The sequence below is a fragment of the Nipponia nippon genome, unplaced genomic scaffold (genome assembly GCF_047370975.1).
Source record: "Nipponia nippon isolate SJK-2023a ecotype South Korea unplaced genomic scaffold, ASM4737097v1 scaffold_2, whole genome shotgun sequence".
Classification (NCBI taxonomy): domain Eukaryota; kingdom Metazoa; phylum Chordata; class Aves; order Pelecaniformes; family Threskiornithidae; genus Nipponia; species Nipponia nippon.
The window spans coordinates 29,538,833-29,565,895 of record NW_028262336.1 but is presented as its reverse complement, the minus strand read 5'-3'; the positions used below and the strand labels follow the sequence as shown (position 1 = coordinate 29,565,895).

General features: G+C 46.2%; 1 protein-coding gene across 5 annotated transcripts in view; it reads left to right on the top strand.

Moving 5' to 3' along the window:
- The window catches only part of TIAM1 (TIAM Rac1 associated GEF 1), a 190,034-nt gene that overhangs the window by 8,153 nt on the left and 154,818 nt on the right, over positions 1-27,063 (top strand). The window contains exon 1 of one of the 5 annotated variants that reach the window (XM_087758152.1): positions 25,370-25,439. The exons of the other annotated variants lie outside the window; for them this stretch is intronic. The gene's annotated coding sequence lies outside the window, so the exon portion shown is untranslated. Of the gene's footprint in view, positions 1-25,369; positions 25,440-27,063 lie in introns of those variants that run through there. 5 annotated transcript variants of the gene reach the window in all.

Here is a 27,063-nt window from a genome sequence, read left to right as displayed (position 1 = left end):
CTCTTCTCCACTGACTGTGTGACAGGTGATCTACAGAACCACAGTAACAAAAATGCAGAGAGGGCTGACTTCAGTTAATTTTTCCACTTACTATCATGTTCTTTTATCATCATGCTCTTAAGATGATAGTGGGTTTTGATCCAAAGGGTTTGATATCTGCTGTGCTGGGAGACGGAGAGGTGTTATGGTGACAAAGTGGCATGACAACTAGCGATACTTAACTTGTTCCAACTTGGGAGCAAAAAAAGGGTCAGCATCTTCCCTAAAGAGACTTGGCTTCCCTGCAGTATTAGCCAAGACCAAGTGAGGGAGGAAAAATGCAAAACAATGCAGAAAGTGCAGAAACTGGATGATGTGAGAAACATTTTGAGTTGAGGCTGTTGCATCCCCACCTTGTTACTAGCTCCGTTAAGTCACCTCTTGGCTGCTCCGATACAGCTGAAGCAAAAGAGCCCCAAAAGGATCTCTGCCATCGTTACTGCCTCTGGTGCCTGCGCTGCCTCCTTCCAGGTGAACCAAAGGTTTTCAGCCTGGTGCTGTCTTATGTTGTTGTGCATCCCCTACGTCTGTGGGAACTGGGACAGGTGAGACGAGCTAGCTGCGGTGATTTCGGAGGCAGGAGGAAACCCCAGGAGCTAGGCAGATGTTGTGCTTGTTGTTTAGCCCCTGGGAGAGCCTCCCTGGAGCCTGACTGGTGCGGACACCCGCTTGTTGCCGGGGCGAGGGGTGCAGGATGCTTTAGGGGTGCAGTGATTGATTGGGGCCACGTAGTTCCAAGTTATGTAGCATTTTGGGGAGCCATTTTGGCAGGATTATCTCCATAACGCTAACCAAGAAGAAAGACTGTCAGCATTAAGTGGCTTTTTTTTTTTTTTTTAAAAGCTATTTGTCTTGTTTCGCTTGTAAACATTAATGGACCTGTGGAAAAAAATTTTCAAGACCTGTTGGGGGGTGGGGTGGGTGTTGAAATATAGTGTGGTTATATGGAGTGCAGGAAGAGAAAACCTCTTTTGAACACTCAACATGTGATGGTGAGAAAACCTGTTGCGCTCCTACAGCAGAGGAGGACAAATGTAGGTTCTGTTTACTCTGTGCTATCTGTATGGCACGTGTTAAGAATGTGTGTGTTGTGTTTAAGAAAAATTGAACATAAATACTGCTATGTTTGCTTGTTGCTAGTAAAATACATTTCCTCACTTGGTCATCATTGTCTCCTGGGAAAGTTGCACCAGTTGTATTAACTTAATGGAAGGTCTGCTAATGAAGTCAGTGGGTTCGGGATTTCGCCCCATGACTCAGAAAACACTGTTTATTCTGTTGCTATAGGCTGTGGGGTTATAAAAACGTGATTGCTTTGTGCTGTCAGTTTGCAGAAGGGTAGTTGTGAGGGAGGAAACTTGAGCCGACAGAATTACCTGCCAAAATAATTAAGTGCATAGCTAAATGAATATAAAAAGACCAGACAAGTAAATGGCTTTTGTACAAATAGCCTTTTTTTCTTCTTTCTTTTTTTTTTTTTTTGAGGCTTGCTGAAGTGTGAAGATCCCTCTGTGAAAATAAGGTGAGCAATTAGTATTAATTGATTTGGTTTTTAATACCGGTTGGGATGAACTTGCTGAGGATTAGTGTGGAAATGTATGCAATTTCAGGAGAAATTGATTGCATTTCATCTCTTCCATGTGTAGCTTTCCCTTAAACTGCTAATGAAAGTTCAATAACTAATGAACAGGATGTTTCATTAAATGTGCCTTCAGCTCAGAATAGTTAACAAGTGTCTTTTTGGGATCCCTTGTCCTTGCTAGCCCCCTCCTTTGCTAGGTATACAGTCTTGGGTTTTTGTTGTTGTTTTTTAAAGATGTAAGTGGAGATAATAAGACTTTTGTGTCCATTCCTATATTCCTCTTTGGAGAGTATTTTGCATGGAAAGGCTGGGGTTTTTTTGTGTGTTTTGCCTTTGGTAGCAATTACTGCTGCTTGCAGTTGTGGCTTCCAGTTCAGAACAAAGATGTTTTGTGTGCTTAGCCAGTAATAATTGTTGACAGTTGATAATGTTGGAGACCTCTCATTGTGGCTGGGATCTGAATTATACCAACTGCTACTAAACCCAAATTATAGGTTTTTAATTTTAGCTTCAGGGTTCCCGTGCTGGAATATTCTCTTTCCTCTGGTAATAAAGCAAAAAAAAAACTTGGTGTTAGAGGTCTTTTGTAAACCTACCAAGTGAGAGACAAAATTGAAGTGTCGCAAAGACTGCCTAAATTTTTATTCTTACTCTTGTCTGCTCTCAGACTCTCCTGGTAACACCTAGTTATCGCATCCCGTGGGGCAGTTAAACTCATTCACTGTGTGTTTAAATCTGTGATATATATGTTAGGTGGAATATATTGAGTAAGAGGGGAATTGCTGGGGGACTCTGCGCATCCAGTTACTGATGCAGCTCATGGATCACAAGCCACTTAAAACCCAGCCCGAGCAGCTGGGAACGGAAGGTGGTTGCTGCGGTGGCAGGGGTGGCTCGATGGTGAGACCCGCGGCGTGGGGGAGCTGCCGGTGCCTTCACCAGCGACGGTGAGTTGCTGCGGCGGATGAGGCCTCAGCCGTGAATCTTTCTTGCTTGTAGCTTTGAAAGAGGTAACTGGTGTTACCTGGGCATTTTTCAATTTATTTTCTTGGTTAAATTTTCATGAGTAGGATGGTATGAAAATGCATGTGTCATTAACAAATGTCCAGGAATGCTGTTTGCTCAGAATTGATTAGGAGAGTAAGTAATCGATTAATTGTAATTATTCTGCCGGAACCCTCCTAATGTGCGTAGACACAAGGCATGTGTCCTCTCTGAAAGGGTTGTGTCTGGGGCTTGCTCATGTGGGGGTGTGAGAGGGGGTGTGTGTGTTGTGTTACTTTGGAGAATTATTTGTTGGCAATTCGCATTTTCATCCTTGCTTCCCAAATTGAAACTGTTTAGCTTTCAACTTTGAATCGGTCTGAATTTTTTATTTTTCTTCTGCATGTGGAAATTGTTTGTTGGCAAAATATGATTTCAGGGAAACGTTCTTTTTGCATCACAGGAAGGCTTAAGAAGCTTGTGAGGATAATAAAACAGTTTTCCTTTGGTCACTTGTGAGTGTCTGGAGGTACTTGCTGCGGCATGAGTTTGAAGGTAGGCTCAAACTAGATGAATAAGGTGGTTCTTCATGCAGCCTCCTCTTCCCATGGGGTCTTGTGAATACACTTTCACATTGTATTTGTGGTGGGTTTTTTTTGTTTGTTTGGTTTTGGTTTTTTTTTTTTCTTCCATGAAATACATCTGTGGAAGGCCACTAAATAGTGCCAGACCCTTCTGTCCTAGGGATGCGTACAAGACCAGGGCAGATGCTACTGACGCTTCTCCAAAGTGCTCTCCCAGCTTCTGGCACTATGCAGTTTGGCGATTTCACAGGTCAGCAGCAGCCCCTTTATATAGAACAGCTTTTTCCAGAGGGAGCCAAGCAATGTGTTATTTTGCCCTTCCTATGAGTGGCAGCGGCCGTGAGACCTTTGGATGGTGCAAGTCCCAAAGGTGTCCCTGACTGGCATGGCCATGGAGCTTGTCTAGGTGGACCATCGGTTAGGTGCCACTTCGCTGCTACTATCCATCTCCAGTGCAACCACAACCTAAGAATGGGGAGAAAATTATGGTTTAGACATGACTGAAGGTTTACTTCTCTGCTACCGTGGGCTTCTATGTTTCAACTAGTTGTGTGAGCAGTGGTGCTTGGGTTAAACATCTGCGTTGCAGCTTGTGGTGGTGTTGGTCTGAAATCCCTTATGCTGGAGCATCCGCAACGAGGCGTACGTCTCGTTGCGGATGCTCCGGCATAAGGGATTTCATGTCCTTGTGAGTGTATTTCAGGGCATCAGAGATGGCGTCCTCCAATTTAGAGGTACCCAAATCTGCTTCTCCTCTCTCACTTGATTTCTGATGGTCTGCACCAGTTTTTGTGATGACTGCATGCATTTCTCTCTGGATAATGTGAACTTGAAATTTGGCAGTGTCGACATCATATATATCGTCTGAATCGGGTGTATGTTATGTGTGAGGCTTGTGATAGGTCAAGGAAAGGCTTGGATGGTGTTGACCAGCAGTCATCAGTTCAGCTGATGACCAAGTCCATGGTGTGGGTGGGGTTTTTTTTTGTGCCTCAGGTCAAGGATGAATTGATTTTGATGTTAAAAGCTTGGGCATAGGTGCAGTGGCCATTCATGGCTTTCTGAAGACAGTCACTGAAGCATGTGGCTGTGGAGGTACTTAGTGGTTCACTAATTACATTACTCACTTCAGCTTGCTTGGGCCATCTGTGGTTAACATGCTGCCAGCTCTGTAGCATGGCGTTAAGGTCTGACGGCTGTAGACGTTGCTTGCTCAGTTCTCCCATGGCAATGCTCAGAAGAAGAGCTGGGCTTCAGCTGTCTGCCTGGCCCCTACAAATAGACACCCTTCGACAGGGAGATGTGGGACAAGTCTCCTAACACAGGGTGCTCCAAACTTGTAGGAAGAAGCTGGGTATGAAAAAAATTTGCAAAATGCTTATGAAGTGTTAAGACTTCAGACAAAGACTGGTGGTTTACTGAGGAAACTCAATATATTTTCTGTATTTGTTTGTCTGCTGGCAGGCAGTCACTCTGTCTTGTACGTAAGTGTGCCTGGCCCCTGCCAGCTGTGGAAAACTGGAGGGACTGAAGGACAGGGAACAAAAATCCAGCAAAGAAACACAGGAAAGCTGCTATAGGAGCCCTCTGGTAAAAACGACCCTGAGCAAGTGCAATTAGCAGCAGCTGGGGCACGGGGTGTGTGTGGTAGGTGAGTTTCCTGGAAGCTGTGGATGTATAATATATATATAAGGTCTTCTGAAATGACAAAAACATCCCTTGCTGTACCTTGGTTTCTGTCTATGTTAAATTAGAAAACACACTCTGTTTTTAACAAAGCAGACCTTGCTAAAACAAAAGTTGTGAGTATGGGTGCCCTTGAATTAAATGAAGAAGAAAAACCTACCCGTTTGGTGTTTGGATGCAGCTGTGAAGCCAAATGCTTGACTTAACTGAGGGATCCCACATGTCATCCCCTTCCCTTGCCTCTTTTCCCCGTTACAGGGTGGGATCTGCCCTGATGTCCTCCACCTATGGCCTCGTCTGGAGGGGTGAAAGAGGCTAGGGGACAGTGAGGAGGCATCTGGAGAATGTGACGAATTGAGGGGGGGGTGGAGAAGGTGCTTGTAGGTTTGACCAACAGACAGTAGGTCTCTTCGGGTTTTTTTTTGTTGTTGGTTTTTTTTTTTGTTTGTTTTTGTTTTAACTAAGAGTGCCAAAAGACACTCCCCCCACCTTTCCCTTCCTGGGAAAGAAGAAAAAATGGCCTTCAGAAGGGACCCCCCAGGGTATGATAGATAAGCTGTCTGTGTTTTTGTGGCGAGGAGACGTCTCCTTCCCTTAGCCCCTACCCCATGTAGGCCCTTACTGATTCCCCATCTGAGCCCTAGTGCTCTCTGGTTTTACTGACGTTTTTAAAGAGAACTGAACTGTTGGTCAAGTCTCACGAAGCCTCCTCAGGCGGATGGATGTGGCTGTGGCTGCTGCCGGTGGGGTCCCAAAATGCTGGAGGGCTTCTCTCGTCTTCCCTGCTTTTGCACAGGTCTGTGTAGGGCAGGTGTGTCAGGACAAGCATAGGCTGCTGCTGGAAGGAAAAGTGAGTCCCCTGCAAGTGCTCTTCCTCCTGATGGACACCTGAAACACCAGCTAGGTGAGCTTGCATGCTTCATTGCTTGCATGCTTCCTTTCTTTGTTGCTGAGCTTCTGTGGCTGTTTCTGGCCCTGGCCCCTCTAGTTTGTTTTCTTGATCTGGTGTTCTGTTTCTGTGAAGCTCAGACATGAAATATGGGCTTGCCGGGGTAATATCTACTCTCTCTTTGCCTAGGATTGTTCCATTCAAATGGAGTAGTCTTACAAGTTTAATGACTTTTTATTTTTTTTGTCAGTACTTTGCCTGTTGCCTCCTTTTGTCCTGCAGTGGGTGCAGGAGAGACAGAGCAAAGACAACTGAACCTTGTGCTTAATTAAGCAAACTTTCAGCTTGGTGTGGCTGTAGAAGCAAATCCATAATTTTCCTGCAGAGTACCCAAATTGTCTTGAAATATGGGAGAAGAGGAAGAGAAATTAACCTTCAGGTTGCTTCGTGTGGTGGAAGTGTGGGAGGACATCCTTGGGCCTGGGTCCTGCCTGACCTGTTTGCTCTATCCTGGGTTGGGGGGAAGAAAAAAGGGTATCGATGGAGCTCTGTAACAGAAACAGAAAAGACCGTTTTTCTAGAATGATTCGAGCTGTGCCCTGTTGGCACGCTGTAAGGGTCGGCAGCAGTAGTGAAGGCACGGTTTTGCTGCTGGTAGAGGGAGCCCTCAGGATCTGCGCCAGCTGAAATCCTAACTGAGGTCTGTGGGTGAGGTGGGGGCACGCTAATGGGAATCATCGTGTGGCAGAATTGGGAATGGCAGCACATGAAATGCCTTGGGAGATTTGCCTGCTGCAGATGCTCGAGGTCTCTGGAGTCAGTGAACAACTGAGTCTCAGTCCGCTGGGAGGTAATTTATTCCTTCTTTTGATGGACGGGAGAGGGAAGAGCTCATGCACGGTGCTTCTTGGCAAGTGCAAGAGGGAGTGAGCAGCAGCATAACGCGAGCGTCTCGGGCTGGGGATCCTGCTCAGCGACTTGCACAGCTTCAAGGGCTGTGGTCCGTGACAGCCAGCAAAAGCAGCAGCTGCGGGGGGGAGCTCCTGAGGCTTCGGTTTGACGCTGGGGAGCTGCGGCCAGCCGTGCGAAGCAGGCGTACCTGTGTAACGCCAGGCGGGGTAACAGCGCTGGTCCAGGTGGATCGTCAGGCGTGTGTGAGGGGGAAGGAGGCTGCTCGAGGAAGTGTACAGACCTGCTCTAGGATGAGACGCCCTGACCCTGCCAACCAGGCAGATAAAAAGGACTGACGGCGAACTGGGGCTGCTGGTGCAGGCAGAGCTGGGTGAGGGGTGGGAGGTCAGAGGGATGCCTGGTCTCTGAGCTATGCAGCCCGTAGGCCAAGAGCAGTCTTGTTTATGTCAGCAAAATCCGACACATCTTCAGGGGCTTTCACTCATGACCAATAGTAGTAAACACTGCTCTCTTAGATCTGCCCAAATCCTTGTTGACAGAAGGAATGTGCAGGTTTCTTACCTCATGCCTCCTCTGCTCCAGCACACCCTGCATGCACACACAGAGGGGGACCCATTTATCTAGCTTTCCTCTGGGTCGCTGATAATCTTTAGGTGTTGGGGCTGGGAAGCCTCCTGCTGGGTTTCAGTTCCTGTCTTGAATGGGAAAGGCTCATTTGAAAAGGTATTTCAGCATTCAGCTGCAAACATGGGGAGTCTTACAGTGTTGTTGCTGCGTGGGGATCTTCTAAAGACATCTGTATTATGCGACCCTATTTGTACATGGACACCGTTTTCTGCTGCAAGGATGCTATCTGCTGAAGCTGCTGAGAGTACGCTCTGTGTTGGAACGAGGGGAAGAAGTGATGGAAACAATGAGGATTCAACATAATGTCTGTGACGGACAGAAGTCTCTCTTTAGGGCTGGTGGCTGTCCTTAAAAGGATGTATACCTTCTCTCAAGCTGAAGCTGGAAACTGCTTTATTTTTTTGTACATGTGAAGGGTTTCCAAGGAAGCAATAAGAGTCGTCAAGCATTTTGAAAGTTACCCAAGAGTGTTGCCCTGCCTGAAATCTGCATACGGCTTTTCCAGCACCAGTGTGCTCGTTAGCTGATCTGCAAAGCTAAGCATCTCTCTTCATGCCACTAAATTATTTTCTTGGTCTCTGCTGTCAGTTGTACCTCAGTAGTGAAACTGCTTCCCTCAGAGAGCTCTGCCAAAAATTGCTTGAAGCTAAATCTGCAGTAAGAGAGGACTGGATATAGTCTGTAGGAGTTAGTGAGAGAAGACTGACACCTTAATCGTACAGTTATGGCAAGCAACAAACAACAGCAGAAGAATAAGTTCGGTAAGGCCAAACTGCATGAGGGAAATCAGCCAGCGCCAGCAGGTCGCAATGTGGATGTACACGTGTTTCTGAGATGGGGAGAAAATCTGTGCTCGACTTGTTTTGTTTCTAGGCCTGCTTTGGTCCTTGCGAAAAGGAATAATTTAATCACCATTACCTTAGTGTTAGCTTTAAACGTATTGTTAGTCACGTTTTCAGGTGTTAAGATGACCTTTGTTTCTGAAGTGATAATGAAAATACATAAGCTCTTGGGGACACAAGAAGTTAGAAGTGTCTTCACCCAGCTTGGGCTGGCAACTCTGGGTTTCTTCTCATTGTGGATAGAAAGAACGAGTTGTCCCAAGGTGATGATTGAGTCTCAAGTCTTACAGAAAATAAGAAAAAAACTTTTTTTTTTTTTTCATTTCTAGTATGTCTGTGCACTTAATCTTCACTTCATGTTACCTAGGTATTTACTGAAGTGCAGTCTTAACCTGAATAATATCAGAAGTAGGTATTTCGCCATGTTTCTGTATGCCAGCTTCCCGTTTCCCTCTCCTTTCCTCCTCCATTTGCCATGGTCACAGACCTCCCAGTGTCAGAGCGGTGCATGTGTGAAGCTGTAGAAGACCTTCCCTCACCCGGGAGCCCTGAGTCCTCCTCCGCCGCCTGTGTTGCATGCTGTGTTTGGTGAGGCCTGCTGTCTTTTTTTCACTCGTGCATGGTAGTCATAATCATCTCTTTAATAAATGTGGCTACACAGAAGTTTATACTATCAAAGTGTCTGATGCGAATGTACGATCTTCTCTCGGCACATCCTTCCTTCCTTCCTGCCTTCCCCAGAGTACTTTAAAGCCTCCTTGAGATGGTGGGAGGAATTGTATGTGAAATGCTCTTTATCTTTTTAAGAGGTGGTGTCTGAACCTGTTTGTACTTCAGGGGCAGGTACTATACCTCCTTCTTTTATCCCCATGAAAGACCAGCTTTTTTTCTTTTGTTTGCAGGATGCTTTGGGCTTTCCCTTTGCTTGGTGGTGTCACAAGACACACAAAATAGGAAGATGCCAGAAACGCAGGAAAGGAGAGGCAATTGTGTGTGTGTGTGGTTGCTGGTTTCTTCTTCCTTGCAGTGGACTGTGGCAAGTAAATGAGTCTCTGATCCGTAGCAGTATCTGGCCACTAAATGCTTGCCTGATGAAATTTAACCAGCGTGAAACTTGAAGATAACATGTGTTGAGAAATGTCACTTGCTTCTCACCCTCCCATCCTGTGGGTTAAGGGTGGGGGGTGCCCAGGGGTGTCCCCGGAGCATGGGTGCAGCACCATGCACGCCGGGCTCTGGCAAGGCTGTGGGATTCCCTGACCTGCTGCTTGCTGGTTGCACTGGCTGATACTGTAAGAAGAAAGCACCAACACATACAGGACAGGTTTTGTATGTGTGTGTGTGTATGTTTTTGCTGTAATTCACTACTTGCCATTTCCAGTCTTGTCTTTGCAGGAGGAGGCCCTTTCCTCCCTCTGCGCTGTACCCCGTCTGCTAATTGCTTTCCTTCCAGGGATTCTTGGTGCACGTTCTGTTCCCTTCCAATCTTTAGATACCTGTTGAAGAAAATGGATACTTTTTTTCTTCTCTCTCACCAAGTGCTGACAGCTAAATGCTGCTGGAACGGCCTCTTTTTTGAGGCATTAAAGGTGACTGCGTTTCTGAAGGAATTAAGAAGTGCTGGCATCTGATCTGTCTCCCAGATCAGGTGGGGCATATTTCTTGCATGTGCTAGTGCATATTTCAAGACTGGGACGATAATTGTTGCTGGTTCGAGTTGGTGGCATATTGAGATGGAAGATTTGGCTGAGTCCATAGACTTTAATGCTTCAGTGGGACACAGTGTTCCTAGCTAATACAAGCTCAAAACTGAGGTCATGTTATGTGGTGCCATAAAATAAGTTCTGGCTTCGTCTAAGTGGGTAGGACAGTTGATATCGATGGAGTCCCTCCGGCTTGCCAACAAAACTTAATCTAGCCTTAAATCTTGTCTTTAAAGTTAGATATAGCAGTATCACTCTTCAGTGGATGCTTTCCTTTAAAATTGCTTCCGTAGTGCTTGGTGGAAGAAGATCATTTCTACCCTTCTAAGCTTTTGAAGAGATTGAATCAATTTGTCTTTGGTTAACCCGTGCCAATGTTTTCTGTATTTGAAATACTGTTTCTCCTAGCCGAAATTAAAACGTTGCGTTTCACATTCTCATTTAACTTAAAATTGTTCTAAATTTCAGGGGCTGAAAGCGTGCAGCATTGCCAGATGAGACAGAAGTACCTGTAGCCTTTGTTGCAGAGAAAAGATTCAAAAGCAAAGTAGAGTTGTTTTGTGTAACTTCTTTTCACAGAATAAGATAAAACTTGTAGTAAACCTCAAGAGAATTTAAAGAGATACCTATCCATCCATCTGTATAGCTAAAGCTGCAATGATGTCAAAGTGATTGTCAGACCCTGGGTTTCTCCCTTCAGATTCCTCAAAGGTTTGTTCTGATGTTTGGGTCTGTTTTAATCTCCCTGTTCTGTTATCAGAGTCCTGCTGCCACTTACAGCTCTCTTTGTACTTGGGTTGTAATACCTGCTTCCACTCCAGATGCCTAGAGTAAACCTGCTGCTACTTTTGTTCAAGTAGTCTCTTTAGTTGTTTTTTTGGAGGTGAATATAACCTGGCATACACTCAGTATTTATTTGTGTTAAAGTGGTGTCAGGCTAGTGACCCAAAGGCCCAGTGTGCTTAAGCATTTCATGTAAAATAGCCCCTGTCTCATAAAGAAAACACTAATAAATAAAATAAATCAAAGCCTGACCATGAGGTCATGAGAATCACAAGATGCTGCTGCCCCAAGGTTCAGTTTCACTGCTTGTGGTACTAGGTAACAACCCTGACAGGGGCTGCAAGATCACTGTTATACAGTATAATGAGAATAAGGGAGTCAGCTGCTTATAGTGGGTACTTTTGTTATCTACCACGGTGAGTGAAACTTCTAGTGCTACGTGGAATGCGGCTGCCGCTCCAGGTGTCGCAGCCAGCCCCAGCAAGGGCACGGGAGACCAAAGGCAGCCTCTTGCCTCGCCTGCAGCTGATGTGGGCTTGCATGGCCCCGCGGCTGTCAAGGGGCTTTGGTGCAGACGAGAGTCCGTGTGCTTCGTGGTCTCGGTGGGGCCTCTTCTACAGAAGGAAATGTTTTTTCGTTTTTTTCCCCCCCACTGTCTTTTGAAAATGCAGCTGGCGGTCCCTTCAGTTCTGGAAAGCTGGTCTTAGAGAGAGACTACTGAGCTTGCTTAAAATAGCTAATTAAGTATGAATTTAGGCTTGTCTGTGTGAGGAGCTAGCCAGCCTAGCTGTAATAGGATTGTTCCGGCTCGTTTTAATTGTGCTGATCTAACTTGTGTGGATGCTTTAAGACAGGGTAACATTTGGGAGCAGACTTCTCTCTGAAACCTGCAGTCAAACCAACCCATTGTGACTGTTTGAACCCTTCTTTGATGGCCGGTGGCTTTGAGACCTACCAGCAGTTACGAGTGATCCAGGTAGCAAAGAACATTTCTGATGCTCATTCTTACTAGTCCTTGCTGCTTGTGCTGTGGATCTGAATGTCTTCGCACTGCGGATGACCTGCGTCGGGGGTAATGATAATAGTCTTTAATAAATATTTCAAGTCAGGAGTTACTCATGCATACAGTATTCAATTTTATTTATTTATTTTATTTGGTGTTAAGAGCAGAAGAGTTGAACACTCGGAAGTTCAGGGGAAACCCTGCCTGAAGACTGCTTGTGTGCATTCATCACAGCAGTCTTAAGTAAATGGTATGCAATTGTGTAATGAGTTTATTTTTTTTTCTTTCCTAGGACCTTAGTTCAGGATGTTTCCGTTTAGCAAAGAATTAATAGATTTTTATTTTGTTTTTAATATCTCTTATGTAACCTCCAAAGAATATTTTAAGCAGCAGTTTGCTGTTTTTCCTTTTTCTTTACAAAAGTAGTTTGTGCAGAAATAGCAGGATGTATCTTTGATGGGTTGTTGTTGCTCTGTTTTGCATTTCTCTTGTGGCTTTATGGAATTGCTATTGCTCTCCCTTCCTCAGCTCTGGGAATTCCCTTTAGAAGTGATTTAGATGCTGGGGGAATTTGGGCTGTACTTCATGTCAAATCTTTGTTCGGCTAGAGAGAAGGTTGTCCTTCTAACTATTAAATTCCTGTGCTATGAGCAAGGAGATCAGTACTGACCCCTAAGTCTTAAAGCAGGTAGGGCTTGTGTGAGCATCTCCCTGACAGAAGAAGCTTTCGGCTTCTTCCCTGGGGAAGCAGGGACTGCTGCCTGATGGAGGGGTCCAAAAAATCTCCTTCTGCAGCTTAAACAGGGCCTCTATTGGTATTTTCCCCTTCGGGGTTTAGATCAAGCTTTTGATGTAAGTGTCACAAGCTGGGAAGAAAAAGAAAAGATATGTAAAAACCCCCAAACACAAGCTGGGAAGAAAAAGAAAAGATATGTAAAAACCCCCAAACACAACCTCTGAACACTTCACTGCAAAAGTATTTGACTTTAATGGCTTATTTCAAGCCTTGGCTTCTGAGCTCCTTTCAAATCAGTCATATTGTTGAAACCGGTTTGCAGTATTTATAGAGTTTTGCCACTGAATTTGCTGTGCATGAGAGGGAATCCCTTTCTTTTTCCACTGCGAATGAATTGCTATCAGGTTGGTTTTCCTTTTTATGGAAGAAGGTTTGCTTCAAAAGACTAGAAGTATAAATTCTCTATCTGATATTTGACTTGAATGGGTAGCACTGCTAAAAAATTAATGGAATGGAATAGCCTGGATGATGATTTCTCTTGTGATGTGAAGAAGTTTTATATTCTTCTTTTATTTTTAATTGCCTGGTGAGCTTTCTTCTTAGCTATCCATACATCTATCTCATTTTTCTTTTTTCCTTTGCATCCAGTTCCCTCAGATCCCGGTGCTCGGTAGTCAGGTTAGCAACTTACTCTGCCAGCACTGGCACTGCTTTTAGAGATCTGACTGGGCCAGCTCCTGATGCGTTTAATACGGCTCTGTACGTTTAATGTTTGTGCTGGTAACCTCGGGCAGTTTGGGATGCTTCAACTATATAGAAATGGAGCTGAAATAAAAAGTTTTTATACTTGAAGATGGTTTTCTGCACTGGAAGTGACAGTGATTTCCAATCTCTTTTTTTTCTCCTGGTGCGTTGGCATGACCTTTGGTTGCCCGCTGCCGCACCATGAGCAGCTGCGTTGGCTTTGCTGCCGGTCCCCATGGGAACGGGCAGCGGACCTGCGCCGGGTGTCCGAAAGCCATCTGAGGCAGCCCCGGGTACCTCCGTGCCAGGCGGCATGGGCTGGACTGGCCACAGCATTGCTGCTGCCCGCAGCCACCCCCCTGGCTGCCCTGGCGTGAAGGGCGGCAGGCTGTGCTCCCTCGGGGAGCGAGGGGCAGCGTGGCCCCTCGTGGGCGCTCCTGGGGAGGGGTGGTACTCGGCCCGGCAAGGGGAGAAGGGGCAGCGTCTTTGCCTTTATGAGGTTACCCACTTCTTTCTGTTCATGGGCATGCACAGATTTTTTCCAGGGAGTAATGAGGAGAGGGGAGAAGGCAGATTTTACTCTGGAACAGTGTTTTATATTACTTTGCAACAGTGTTTATTTCCCATGGGCAAAACCAAATGGTAAATACCTTTTAGAGTGCAAAGAAACATTAATTACTGTAGCATATCCTTCTCTCTGGCTCGACTCTTCTGTTTTAAAAGCCTAGGTACGGCGTTTTCCATAGCTTGGATTTGGTTGTGTGTGAAGTCTGAGTTATATAATTTAAACAAACGTGTTTTCCAGCAAAATGTTTTCCCTTAAATAAGTACTGTCTGTAGCTGGGTAAAAATAAGTAGTGTCTTTGTTGAAGTTCTTTTTCTTCTTTGAAGCTTTTTTAATATGCTATACCTAATTGGCTATTTCCAATATTATTCTTTGTAATTGTTTTGTGGTCACTGTCTGCTCTGGTTTGGAAAGGCTCATTAGGAAGAAAAGCGCTCGATCCCCAGCTGAAGAGTGGTATTTATGATGTGTTATGTGCTCTTGGTTTGGTGAGGGTGGTTTGCAGAAGGTGTTTTTGCTCCTTCAGGTCCTGTCGCTAACAAAAGCGGCATTGGCAAGGAAATTGCTTTTTTCCTGTCTACCGTGCTTGAGCAGTTTGTGTTCGTGCTGGTTGGAAATGGTGGACTGTCTTGGGTTTTGGCTTTCCGAGTTGGAAGGCAGGCGGCTCTGCTGCAGCCCTCTTCCTTCTGGAGGACCTGACTCAAATCTTGGGGCAGAAATTAGGATGGCAGCGCTGTTGCTGCGTTCAGACCGAACAGCGAGCTCAGTGGGCCTCTGAGCAAATGGGAGCCCACGTGGTTGGGATTATCTGGTATTAAATGAAACAACAAACGTGCAAACAAAATCCGGGTGTTCTGCGTGTCACTACTCGCACATCTCAAAGGCTTAACGCTGTGCTGTGGCAGGTCTGAGGACTGTATGGCACATCCATGTGTGGCTGTGTTTGTAAGTGGTCCCATTAGGTTGTTAGGTTTGCGCACTGGGAATGGGAGGTGAGGATGTGTTTTGCAGGAGTGGGGTCCGATTTAAACCATGTTTCACAAAACAGGGTTTTGCAGAACAAGCTGTGTTGGCAAGGGAGCGTGGAAACATCTCCTTTCTTCCCTGCTGCCCCCTGGGAGCAGGCAGATACCCTGGGCAGGCAGATACCCCAGCGAGCAGGCTGGTTTGGTGTCCCTGGCTGAGGAAGAGGCAAAGGAAGGAGCTAAGGCAGTCCTTGCAAGAGGACTGCTTGGGAGACGTGCCCTGGCCCCGCTGCTGTGGGCTAGGGGACAGGGACAGCGCTTGCCTGCAGCGGCTCTCTGGAGACAGGGGCTGGGGTCTGTGTTTGTGCAATATGGGCACCTGGGACGTGGCTGCAACTCTTGGGGTCTTCAAGAGGAGGTATGTCTACAAATAATAATAGAGCTGCCTTTGCAGGGGCTTTTTGGTTTCGTCAGTGTTGCAGTGACGTCTATATGCAGTACGCCTTCTGAGGTACGCCTCAGTTGTTCACTTCTCACACTTGTCTCCTTATTTTATAGCGTCTTGATGCTGGCATCAGTTTGAGCCACGTCTTGTATAAAATTGCGTAGTTCATTCCAACTGACAACCAAGAGCTTCGTTCAGCTCCATTGTGGTCACCAAGCTCGCTGGAGCCACGTTATATTGGAGATGCAGAGATAAGCTCCTTTACGTATGGCACTGAAATACCAGCTGCAGTCCTGCTGAGATTTGGGCATCTGCTTAACTCTTGGGCTCATGGCGTGTAAATACAGACCATGCATAAATATGTAAAGCCAAGCACATGCCTTGGCCTCTACAGGACTTCAGCCATCAGATGCAATGTGGAATAGCCTGAATGGAAATGGAAAAAGTAACTATGTTTTCATTATACCTAATGGATATGTTGCAAGAAACAAAGTGCGGGTTTTAAAACCTGACTATTCCACAACAGTTGCATATCTTTTGGTGCTCAATTATATACCTCTGCATGTGTGTCTGTAGGCATTTTGGAAGCGCTAGACTCTGAGCTGTGTTTATGGAGCAGCTACCCATCAGGAATTGACCCGGGGTCCTACAGAGCTAAAGGCATGAATTACGACAGCCTGTGAGACATGGATCCTTAATTGAGGTTTCGCATCCTTCGTGCGTCAGCGGCAGAAGGGGACTTACCAGTTGGTTGGATTCACAAAGACAGCGGGTTCAGGGAGATGGGTGCACGAGGAAGAGAGACCAGACGGAGCAGTTCTTCTTGTTCCTGCTATCCACATTCTCGATCTTTTCAGAGGCTGCTTTTTCAGCAACAAACATGCCTGTGCTGTTACTTGGCTTGGCGGTTTTTGTCTCGCCAAGTGAAGAACTGATCCTGAAAGGCTCCTGTGGGGCACTGCGAGGAGCCTCCCCCTGTTCCCTCCGTAAGGAAAAGTTGTGCATACTGTTAGCACGGGCATCAACTCAGCCCCCGCTGACTTCAGTGAGACATGAGGGTACTTCGGGGGGTAGGGGAGGCAGGAATCTAGCCCTAAAACTTTCCTGTAGTTTGTGCATCGTTATTTTTGGCTGTGCAGAATCACAAAGGTCACATATATTAACCTTTTCTTCTTTGCTTAATTTCAACATGGCTATTACCCTTTCTGCAATCTGGCTGCCTGGCTGAGTATGCTAATGTCTCGGGACACGTCTGTTTCCTGGTCTCTTTGAGTAACTGCATACAGACCATCTTCCTACAATCATCTCAGCCTAAATATCTCTTTGCAATTGGGCAAACCAGTAGCTGAATATAAGGGAAAAGGATCCTTTTACTCTCGAAATGGATTCCGATACTCACTGCATCAGTGGGCTGTCAGGGATGGGAGGAAGTTGCCTTTGAAACTGTCATCATCATCCCCATCACTGATTCAGATGCTGCTTTGCCATTGAAACAAGAAGCAAAAAAACTTTCCAGAATCTCTCCCTTCTGCGTTAATGAGAAAATGTTCATGGCTGTAGTCTGCGTTACAGTATTTACAGCAGGGCTCTGCTGTAAATACAAGGCTGAATTCAACAGTGGCGTTGATCTGCATCTTGCTCATCCTATCTCCCTCCCTGACTCTCGGCCCCTCAAGTGAATTATGCCTTGTGTTCAGTGCAGGGCCATCTGTTTCCCTGTATGTTCTCTCTTTTGCTGCAGCCTGATTTGAATGGAAAGGTGAGTCTAAATACGTATGACGAGGAGCAGCTCTTTTGTGCTTCAAACAGCTTGTTTTCTGGCAGAGGAGCCAAGTGATAAAAGAAATGCTGGGTTTTTACCCAGCAAAGGTGCTCCTAGTGCAAGAGTCCAGGGGGTTATTGGGAGCAGAGTTGAGGGGCACCTGAGTTGTGGGATTAATTTGGCACCTCAGACGTAAAAGTCTCTTATGACTGGGCCTGAGCAGCTTTTCAAAGATGCTGAAATCTGTATTATGACCTAAAGCTACTGCCAGATAGCCCCCACCCCCACACGTCCTCCTGATTCATGCAGAGGAGAGAGCTGTTGCTGCTATCTAGGTTTTTCTGTGCTATGTCCTTTTACACTGTAAATGGTAATTTAATTTCCACATTTAGAGACCTTAATTAATTACGAATAAAATCATTTGTATGAATTTTAGAGCTGAAGGGTGATGAATTAATGGCTTTCTGGAAATGTGAGGCTCCTTTACCAGAAGGGATTCAGCACAGGAGTGGCTGTGCGAGTTCTGCCCTGTTCTGCCCCATGTGCATCCCTGCCACATGGGGTGGGAGGAGAAGGAGGAGGATTTCTGTCCCCTGGCGTCCTGGGGAGGCTGGCACAAGGGAGAGGACAAGGAAAATGCTAGTGACCATGTGGTGAGGTGTTCAGGGAGCCAGTCTGCTTGAAACCACTCTTGGTAGGGTTGATTTTCACGAAGGGTTCACTTCCACGTGTACACCCTGACCTGTGTGGGTGCAGGAGCATCCAGGATTGCAGAAGGCAGGGTCTAGCCTGTGGGGTGCAGATGGAAGAAGGAGTTCTCATCTCTTGGCAACGATGTGGGCTTTGACCGGCCTGAGACAGCCAGAGTAGCATGCATCTCTGTCTCCGCTGCACTATGGAAGTGATCTTGTGCACTCCTCTTCATTTTCCACTCTCTCTTGTGGGTGCTTCTGCTTGCCTCCTCTGCTGCCCCAAGTCCTCCAGCAGACTCAGTTGCCTGGTGCTTGCTTGTGTTGAGTAGGTTGAAGTTCCCTTTGATGGTTGGTTTTAATAGGTCTGATGAAGTAGGAATTTGGTTCCAAATGCATATTGTCATATTTTATCCATGGTCAGATTTGCTTCCTGTCCAATAGAGTAAAGCACTGTGCAAATCGGCTCTAGTTGTCTCTTTTTGTGCCCTTTTTTTTTTTTCTTTGTTCTTCTTTCTTTAGGGATCATGGAGTTCATTGAAACTTTTAAGCTTCGTCCTCAGGTCCGTACAGGCAAAACTTAGAGCGATCTCAGCAGTCACCTCTGCTTTTGGCGCGAGGCCGGTTGCTTGATGCCTGCGGGCATCAATCATTTAACAACTGCAACATTTATCAGGTGCTACTTGAACAGCCTCTTCCTCCAAGAAGCGTTGTGCATTTTGGAGCTCTTTACAGTTCCTTTTTTCTTTTGTTATTGTTCTGTAGAGGCCAGTGGGCCTAAAATTACTTCTGTGGTCTGTCTCTTGGCTCCCTAGCAGCAGTGCCTGCTTGATGCCTATGTGCACACACATATTGCACTGTCCTTCTGCTCTTCCCGCCTGATCCTTTTTATTCTTGGGGACAGGCAGGGTACAGAGCTGAATCCAGGTTTTGTACTCCAGGCACTTACAGGACCGAAAGGGGTTTGTTTTCTTTTCCTAGAAGCTTTGCTTGCAAAAGTGAACAGTGAGCAATCCAGCTCCTAGCAGTTTTATTTGGCAAAGTTTCCTACTCTGGGTCATCTCTAGCTCTTCCTCTGCAGAACTGGTGGAAATGTTATTGTTTAATCCCAGCAGCCTTCCCGAAATCACTGGTTTTGTTTCTGGCTCGTTACCTTCCCATGCACCCTGGGTATTTATCTCCAGTTAGCAATCCCGCTGGGTGATACCTTGGCTTTGGATGCAGGTCGGGTGTTGCGCAAGGTCTGTCTGTCTGGAGGGCAGATTGCCATCAACAAGCTTCAGTATTTTTTTCATGAAACAATACTTAGCTTCCAGGGGTCAGCTGGAGGTGATGGTATCGTGTTGCTTGCAGTGACAAAGCTTTATACTGCATAACTTGCTTTAGCATCACCAAGTGCGATAAACAGCTAGCTTGGACCCCGAGAGCAGCAGCGAAGGCAAGCTGGGTTAAGGTTTTAAGTCCTTTGTAACAGACTGTCAAAAAATAGTCTAAACAGAAGTAGTCAAATTACTCATGGGGCCCCCTGGTTTTGTATGAATTCTTCATGTTTAATCATTTCTTTTCCAAGCTAATAACTTCATAGCATTTCTTTCACAAGGTTATAAAATAGAAGCTAAATGAAACAAAAGCCAGGTGTTTGTGGAGCGCGTAGGTGAATGCAGTGGTGTAGGTTGATGTACCACACATCCCCGCCTGTAGGCTTCAGCTGGTGCTCGGGGAGTGAAAATTCACTATGGTGAAGATGGGACCAAGTCATAGGACTTCCCCATTGGTCTCCCCATTGCCCTGGCCCACCCAGCAGGAGAGGGGATGCTGGTCAGGGGGAAGACTCAATGATGGAGAGATGGAAAGCCCCATTTCTGTCCCCTTGCCCTGTTGTGTGTCTGGCCAGAGTCCCACCTGGTGATGCCCACTGGTTCCACTGGGTGGGTGCTCTGCTCAGCGTCCCTCTCTGTTTTACTCTTTTGACCTCTTGATCCTCATACCTCTCTGCTTCTTTTGCACATGTTGTCTATGGCAGTCATCTGCTTGCCCAAATCTTTCTGTCCCTCTTTACAAAATATAGCTTACGGTTATTTTTTTTAGCCCATCTCTGTTACTCCTAAAACATTGGTATTGTAGCCCAGGCTACTTTTGGTGAAAAGAAGATTCCTGATGGTAAAAGAGAGGCACAAGCTGGAAGCATCTACTGTTTTTGTGTGTGTTTACCTCGGTACTTGTTGGGCTAGGGTGTTCTTAAAGTTTTCTTGAAGTTTTAAAGAAAAAAAGAAAAGGCATGTTTGCATAAATTTATTGAACTGATACACAGCCTGTTCTGAGAACAAGACGTGTTCAGCTACTTGAGTATCTGCTCTGGCATATAGCCACAGCCTCTCTTACTGAATTGCTCAGCTGCTTTGTGAGCCTGATCATAAAGGTTTAATTTACAGTAGTGACACTAGTAACTACTATAACTAATACTAGAAGGTTATATTTAAAAAAGAGAGGGGGCAGAAAAAGCAGAACTTTGGAGCTTTCCTGTCTGCATGTTCCTCCCGAATCCTGCAACTTTTCCAGTTCCTTCTTGACAATTAATGTGGTTGCTTCTATTTAAATCTGTAGCATTTTAACTTCTGGTTTCTATAGGACAAAAATCGAGTTTCTATAACTAACAATGACATACGATAGTGGTTGTCAAATGAGATGGTGATACATGAGAAAATACCAAGATGAGAAGGTTATGTTTCTCGCAGATGACAGAACACATAAGTGTTGCTCCTCTTCTTCAGGGTGTTTTTTCAAAAAAGAAAAAAGGGAGAAAAAAGGGAGGGAAAAACAGAGGGAGGGAAAAACAGAGGGAGGGCAGCATTCACAGTCCTCCCTGTGCCATCCAAGTCCCACCCAACCTAGTCTGCCAGAAGGATAAAAGTCACGGAGTTATGAGGTCCCTCCCCACAAATCCCAAGGAGCCTCGAGGGTGCGAGGGCCCCAGCCTGTTGAAGGGATCAGCAGAAATAATTTGGCTGCCTGATGTGCTGCTCATCGGGCCCACGGTTGGGTGCCGGCAGGGCGTGTGTGCCAGCGTACCTGCTGACGGGAGAGCCGGGCAGGGAAGGCTGCGGGGCGACATGGAGGCAGAAACACAGGCTGGACGATTTCTACCCTCTACTTGATTAATTCTACCTGATTATTTCTAATCATCGGTCTATACAAAGTCCCTGCACTCCCGGCTGGGAGACTAATTATATTCCCATTAGCTTTCAAAGAACAGCGTGGTTTTCCCTAATAAAACCCCGCGCATGTTTCTGAAGGCTGTTCTTGTTCGGCGTGGTCCTTCGGGTGCCTGCAAGCGCTGGTCTGGAGGATGTCGCCTGTCGCCCGTGGGCTCTGTTTGAGCTGGGGATGTGTGGGCTCACCACCCCTGCGGGGCTGGTGGGTGGGCACGGCGGGGTGTCCCCTCTCAGCCGTGCGGGGTTGCAGCCCTTCCACCTCCCAGACGCGGGTGCGACCCCCCAGCGGGGCGAGCGCAGGGGTCTGGCTCCTCATCTCTATCTCCTCGTGCTGGCAATTGCACGGGAGGTCATTCAGAAGCACGAGGCAGTTAATACTGCAGGTCAGGAGGTGTGCGAGCTGTGTCAGGGGTGCAGCAAGACTTCTTTAAGGGGTTTTCATATGTAGCAAAGTGGCACTAAATATTATTACGCTTTTGATAGAGGTGCGGGTTAGTCTCACTCACTTCCTACGCTCGCACCTCCACCTTGGATCTGTCCACAATAGTCTCAATACTCACTTTGACTTTGGCCATTCCTAAACTAGGTTTAAAAAGGATCTGGAGCAAAACCGGGTCGCTTAGCAACCCGCTCCCGCCAAAGTCTGCCAGAGAATGGGTCAGTGATTAACTATTATGTACAATCGAGGTTAAAAATGCAGGGCGGCCTGCAACGTCGCTGCTCCGACGGCTGGAGTATTTCAGTGTTAACGATGCTGGGATTTATGGTGGCAGTGGTAAGTAAATTTATACTAGTTGTAGTTCTGACTTCATGAACATGATGATTCAAGACTTTGGTGTTATGAAATTGGACTGAGGCCTTTTTTCTTTACTGGTATATTACAAAAAAGCATTAAATAACCATCGGATGAGTAACATAGGCATGATCTATGTTTTACATATTTATTTATTTTTTTTTCCCCAGGGCTCTGGGCCTTCCCCTGGGCATATGACTTCCCAAACAAACAGAAATAGATCTGCATGGGAGAGTGGAAAATGCAGAGCCTAGCTATAGAGCAGAAATGCAGAGGGAAGGTGGGTTTCTGGTTTTGGTCACCTGCCTGAACGTTGGTGCACTGTTCCTCCAAGCAAGGAAACAACAAATGCCACGTGAGCTTGATGAATATATTTTTCTGAGCCTTATTTTGGCAACATGATCATTTTCCTAAGTCCTTGGTGGTGCTTTGGTTTCTGGGTGCAGAGATTCTTGGCAGCTTTTTCTCCTTTCACAGAGCAGAAAAGGAGGTGGCTTGGTTGTGATTTCATTTACCCCAATAGATGTCCCAGTACTTACCATTTCTGCAGGAACATACAGTGAGAATATCAATCATTAAAACAGCACTCCATCTCTTAGATGTTTTTATGACTCTGGCAGTGAAATCAAGGTGGTTTTGCCAAGTCATTTACTTGCATTGTCTAATCAATTTCTAAAGGCTCTTGCCTATTTGCTTCTTTGTTTAATTAACCCTTCTTTTCAGCCTTATCCCACCGTAGTCATCATCCCAAACTTGAGAAATAAGGATCAGCTGACAGCGCCTCTTCAGCAGTCACGGGAAGTGCTGAATTCCAGGAGCCCTGACTGGAGGTGATTTATATTCCTGAGGACTAATCTTCCATCGCTGTCTGAAGCTGACAGTGTCATGGGCAAGTGGGCAGCTCTTTTAGCTCTTTTCCTTCACTCCCTTGACCTTTTTTTTTTTTTTTCTCCTTTCTTTTTTTTGTTCCCCTGCTTCCACTGAATAGGCTTATTCCCTGCCAACTTAAAAAATACGTATTTGTTTTTAAAAGATCCCTTTTAGGCCAGCATTACTCATCACCTTACTCACTTGCCACCACTGGTCCAGGAGAAAAATCATCTTAATGCCCCTTTCCACAAGAGTAAGAGGATGTCTTAATGAATGCTTTCCTTTCTTGGTTTTGATCATTAAACATACTTTACCATCACTGGCTTTTTATGGCTTCGGACTAAGTGGTAAAATTCATGCTTGAGACTTTGCAGATGCTTTTAGGTGTCATTAAGGATCATTAATATGCAGAGCAATGCCACACAACAGAGGCTGCTAGGGTAGGAAATGAGATCCATCATCTGTTGTTAGAGCAGCAGGATAACTTTAGGTCAGCAGAAATCAGTTACTGGGACTGGATTTGGGCAAGGATTCTTCATTAGTATACTGAAAGAGTGGGGGTGTGGGATGGGGGTGGAAGAAGGCAAACCTGAGCAGCTTTGGGGTTCCTCCCATCCTCATACTGCAGTGTTGATTTGGAGCATCTTTTGAATCCTGTAGCTCCTGCAGTCACTCCGGTGTCTCCTACCTACAGAAAGACTATGCCCAAACTTGATAGCTTGGACTACATTTGTATAAATTGAATTAATATCCAGTTTCAGGCTATCTACGGCCTGCTTCCACAGGCCAAAGATTTTTCCTTCCTTCCTGGCTTCTTGATTAGCATCTTAATTTTTGCCTTCTGAGGCTTTTCCTGGTTTTGCTTGCTTGTTTGTTTGCCACTAGAGACTGATTTCTACACCCACCTTCCCCAAGGCAGGTGGTTGCACGGGAAGTGCTTGTGCCTGCTTGTGGTGGTACCGATACACTCGGGCAATTTTGCTGCTGGATTGAGTTGGCAGCGTCCACTGCCCGTGCAGGGCAGCCAGTTGTGTGCTCAGCTGCCTAGGATGAGACAGGAATTTTAACCCAACAAACTCCCTCTGTATTGGAAAGAAATCGGATGGTGCTGCTGCCTGCCATGTTTCCTGCTTGCTTTCAGTGGTACATCATAGTTTATTAAGGCTTTCTACCTTCTGCAGTACAGGCCCAGTTTTTTCTCGAGGGAGCGCTTTGTGGCTTGCAGCATGGGCTGTCTGGGGGTGCTTGTGATGAGAGGTTGCTGCCCATTTACCTGTGGCTATAGAATGCTTGCTCCCTAGCCGGCGTGAGCTTTCTGCCTTGTTTCCCTTGCCACTGAAGGGGCTGGGGGTGGCAGGGAGCGTTTCCTGCAGTCTGTCGTGGCTCAGCAAGGAAGGGAGACTGGCTGAACAACAAATTACGTATCTCCTCTTTATTTATTTAAAGAGCGTTTCTCCACCTTGGAAAGTTCAAAAGATTATTCAATGTGCTGGTTTCTGATACTGAACAAGCTGGAAATGTTAGTGGTTATGTTAATGTTGCTTCTGGCTCTCATGGCGTTCACTTTTGAAAAATAAAAACGGTTTTAATGTGCTTGGCATGGGAGCTTTGATTTGAAATTAATGCTGTCAGCCATATTAAAAAGATGATAAATTACATTGAAAAATGTGTGTTCATTTCTAGTAGCAGCACTAGGGTTATGCCACAAATAGAGTAAAAGCAGAATCACTTAAAATGCAGGTGTTTGGCCCTGCTGGTTCCTATCGTGCTGTGCTGCTGCTTGCACGTGTTGTCCTGTGGTCACTTCTGGCTGGTGGTGAAGCCGTCTCCCTGCGTGGTGGCTCCTGCTCGCGTGGGACACCGGCGTGGGTGGTGGCAGGAGTTGCTGTGTTATCCCGCGTGGCCTTTCTCCAGGCCCGGGGCTGTTGCTCCCTGCTCTCTGCCGGGCCATGGGAGGGGGCTGTGGGGGGCTCCCCCAGCACCCTCAGCACGTGGTCCCCCTCAGTATCACCACGGCTGGTTTGGCTTTGCACCGGCAGCAGTGAAAGCCCTGCCCGCCTCCAGGCCGCGGGATGCCTGTGAGAGGGCTGCACCTGGGCCACTGGCTGCTCCTCTGGAGTCCTGCTTTTTGGGCTATTTTTGCCTGTTGCTGGTTGCTTTATGTGCTCATTAAAAGCAGTGGGAATTCGTGAGTAAAGGGGAAGATAGAGCTTACTCTGCATTACATTTTCTAATAGATTGTAGATGAAAACCAACTTGACATATTTCTGTATTCAAGATTTATAATCTAATCATTCCTTCACTTGCACAGCAGGGACTGAAACAGCATGTAGTTATTTACATATAGGGAACATTAAACAGCCACCTCTTTAAACCATATGTGAACATAAAATCCAACAACCGCTGCTGAGTAATGGGTATCCGTGAAAGATGAGAATAAAAATATAGCAGAAACAAACATAAGGAAAAGGTATTATTGCAAGAAGTAGCTGTGACAGCGGCATATTATATCCCTACACCCAAGTGAAAACGTGACCCTGTAAATCTGTATACCCTTGCCTCTTGAATTAAGCACATGCAGGTGGCTATTTCTCTCTAGTTGTAGTGAAATGGTGGGAGCTTTGCGAAGCCTTACCCCTTTGCCATGAGGAGCTAGAGGATGGCATGCCACGTTAGTCCAAACTGCTTCAGACTTGTTGTCATTGCTCCTTTAGGGCAAGTTGTGATCCTTCAGAAACGTGAAACTTTTTTTTTCAATCTACCGTCAGCTAATTTTGGGGCTGGCTTGATTCCTCAGTGTACTGATCTCCCAGCCAGTGTAATGCCTGCCTGTCCTTCGAGATGCAGGCTTCCGAAACGGCTGTGGTCCTGCAGGGATTAGGATTAATTTGTCCAGGTGCCGAGACACACTCCTGGGGCTGTATTGCCGGGGCTGCGATGCCGCCTGCAGTGCCGGCATGGGAACCTTGGCTTTGCCATAGTTACTGAGGATACCCAACAGCTCCCGGCTGCTGCAGTGTAAGGGTATGTGCTTTGGATGTTTGAGCTTTGAGATTGGCAAAGGGATGAGGGGCTGTTAGTGGCTTTTCGTTCCTTTTTTGGGAGGAGAATGTATGGAGGGGCATCCTCTTTGGAGAAATCACTGCTCTCTCTGTATCATATGAAGTAAACACACGGAGAGGCTTTCCCTAAAATACTATGTTTTTATGGATTCTTTCCATTGGTGCTTAGTTTCTTGCAAATATGCTGGCTAGTCTCTTGTCCTTTTCCATTTCTAATACTAATTATGAGCAGGAACTTGATAATAATTCCATAATAAAGGGTAGGCATCCCCCAGTGGGTGTAACTGTGTCCTGCAGAAGCCATGCTTATCCCATAGGTGTGTTTTGATGGTAGGTCTAGATACTGGCGTCTCAGCATGCAGGTTAGATACAAAGAGCTGTTAGTTGTGAGAAATGTATTCCCTCCTGATAAACGCACATCTGAATCTCCTCATTGCTGGAGTTCTCTGTGGTGCTGGTGGTGGTGAGCCTGAGAAGAGTAATTTTTGTTGTTTTTTAGGTTAAGAAGAGAAGCTAATTTCTGTGATGTGGGGGGGATAAGACAGTGAATTTCTATCATAGAACTAAACCACTGTTTCCTACTACTAAAATGCTGCTTCTGTGGCATTTTAACAAAATACTGTCCTTTGCATCTCTCATCTTTTAACCCTCTGCATTCCTGTGACCTGAAGGGAAAGCGATGAAGAATGTGGATGGCGGTAGGATTAAGAAATTTTTTGTTCTTAAATCCCCACTATTTTTAAATAGGATTTTAGAAATCTCAACTGTATTTAATTTGGTTTGTTAAAGTATAATTACCATGAATGAGGTAAGAAACTAATTTAAACACAGCAAGTGTAGTGGAGAATCCAATTTTCAGAAATCAGTGGAAATATAATTGGAGTCATTAAGTGCTGACTTCAGTAATTAAGAGTGGGTTTTTGACGTTTCAGGCTTGCATTGCTAATTGTCCATAGAGAAGGTAGAAAAATGTTTTGTTTGCTGTGAAATTGGTCGCTCCCTAGACCCGTGTAGCTGACGGCATGAACACTGCCTGGCGGCTCGGGTGAACCCGCAATGTTTCAGATTTGCTTGCTCGGGTCCCAAGCTCCTTCTCCTTCCCTGCCCGCTGTTGCCCACAGCGGTGGACATGTGGGAGCACGTTTTTGGGCCACCCTGTGTGCCAGGGCCCGTGCTCCCCGCTATGTGGGAGGCTGGTGCTACCTCTGCTACTGCTGGGGCACCCCGAGGGCTGTACCCCATGCCGGGGCACCGTTGGGATGGAAAAACCTATTTGTGGCTGGGCAGGCATGGGCTTCAGCTGCTCCATGTCTGGCCTTGGCTGGGGAGGGCAATTCGGCAGCCCCCAGGTCTTCTCTGGTCCAGAGGAGCCCCTGGCGTAGGAGCTGGACAAGTGCAGGAGCCGCTCGGTCTCAAAACGGGGCCTGGCCACGCTAAGCCAAGGTTTTGGTAGTGTGGCAAACAGCTACCAAGAGGCATCGCTTCATTGATAGATGATGCCATGCAGTGTTGTATCACAGAATACAGAGCAAAAGCGAGTCTTTTATGATAATATTCAGGAGAAGGATTTTTCTAAGCCTGAGATG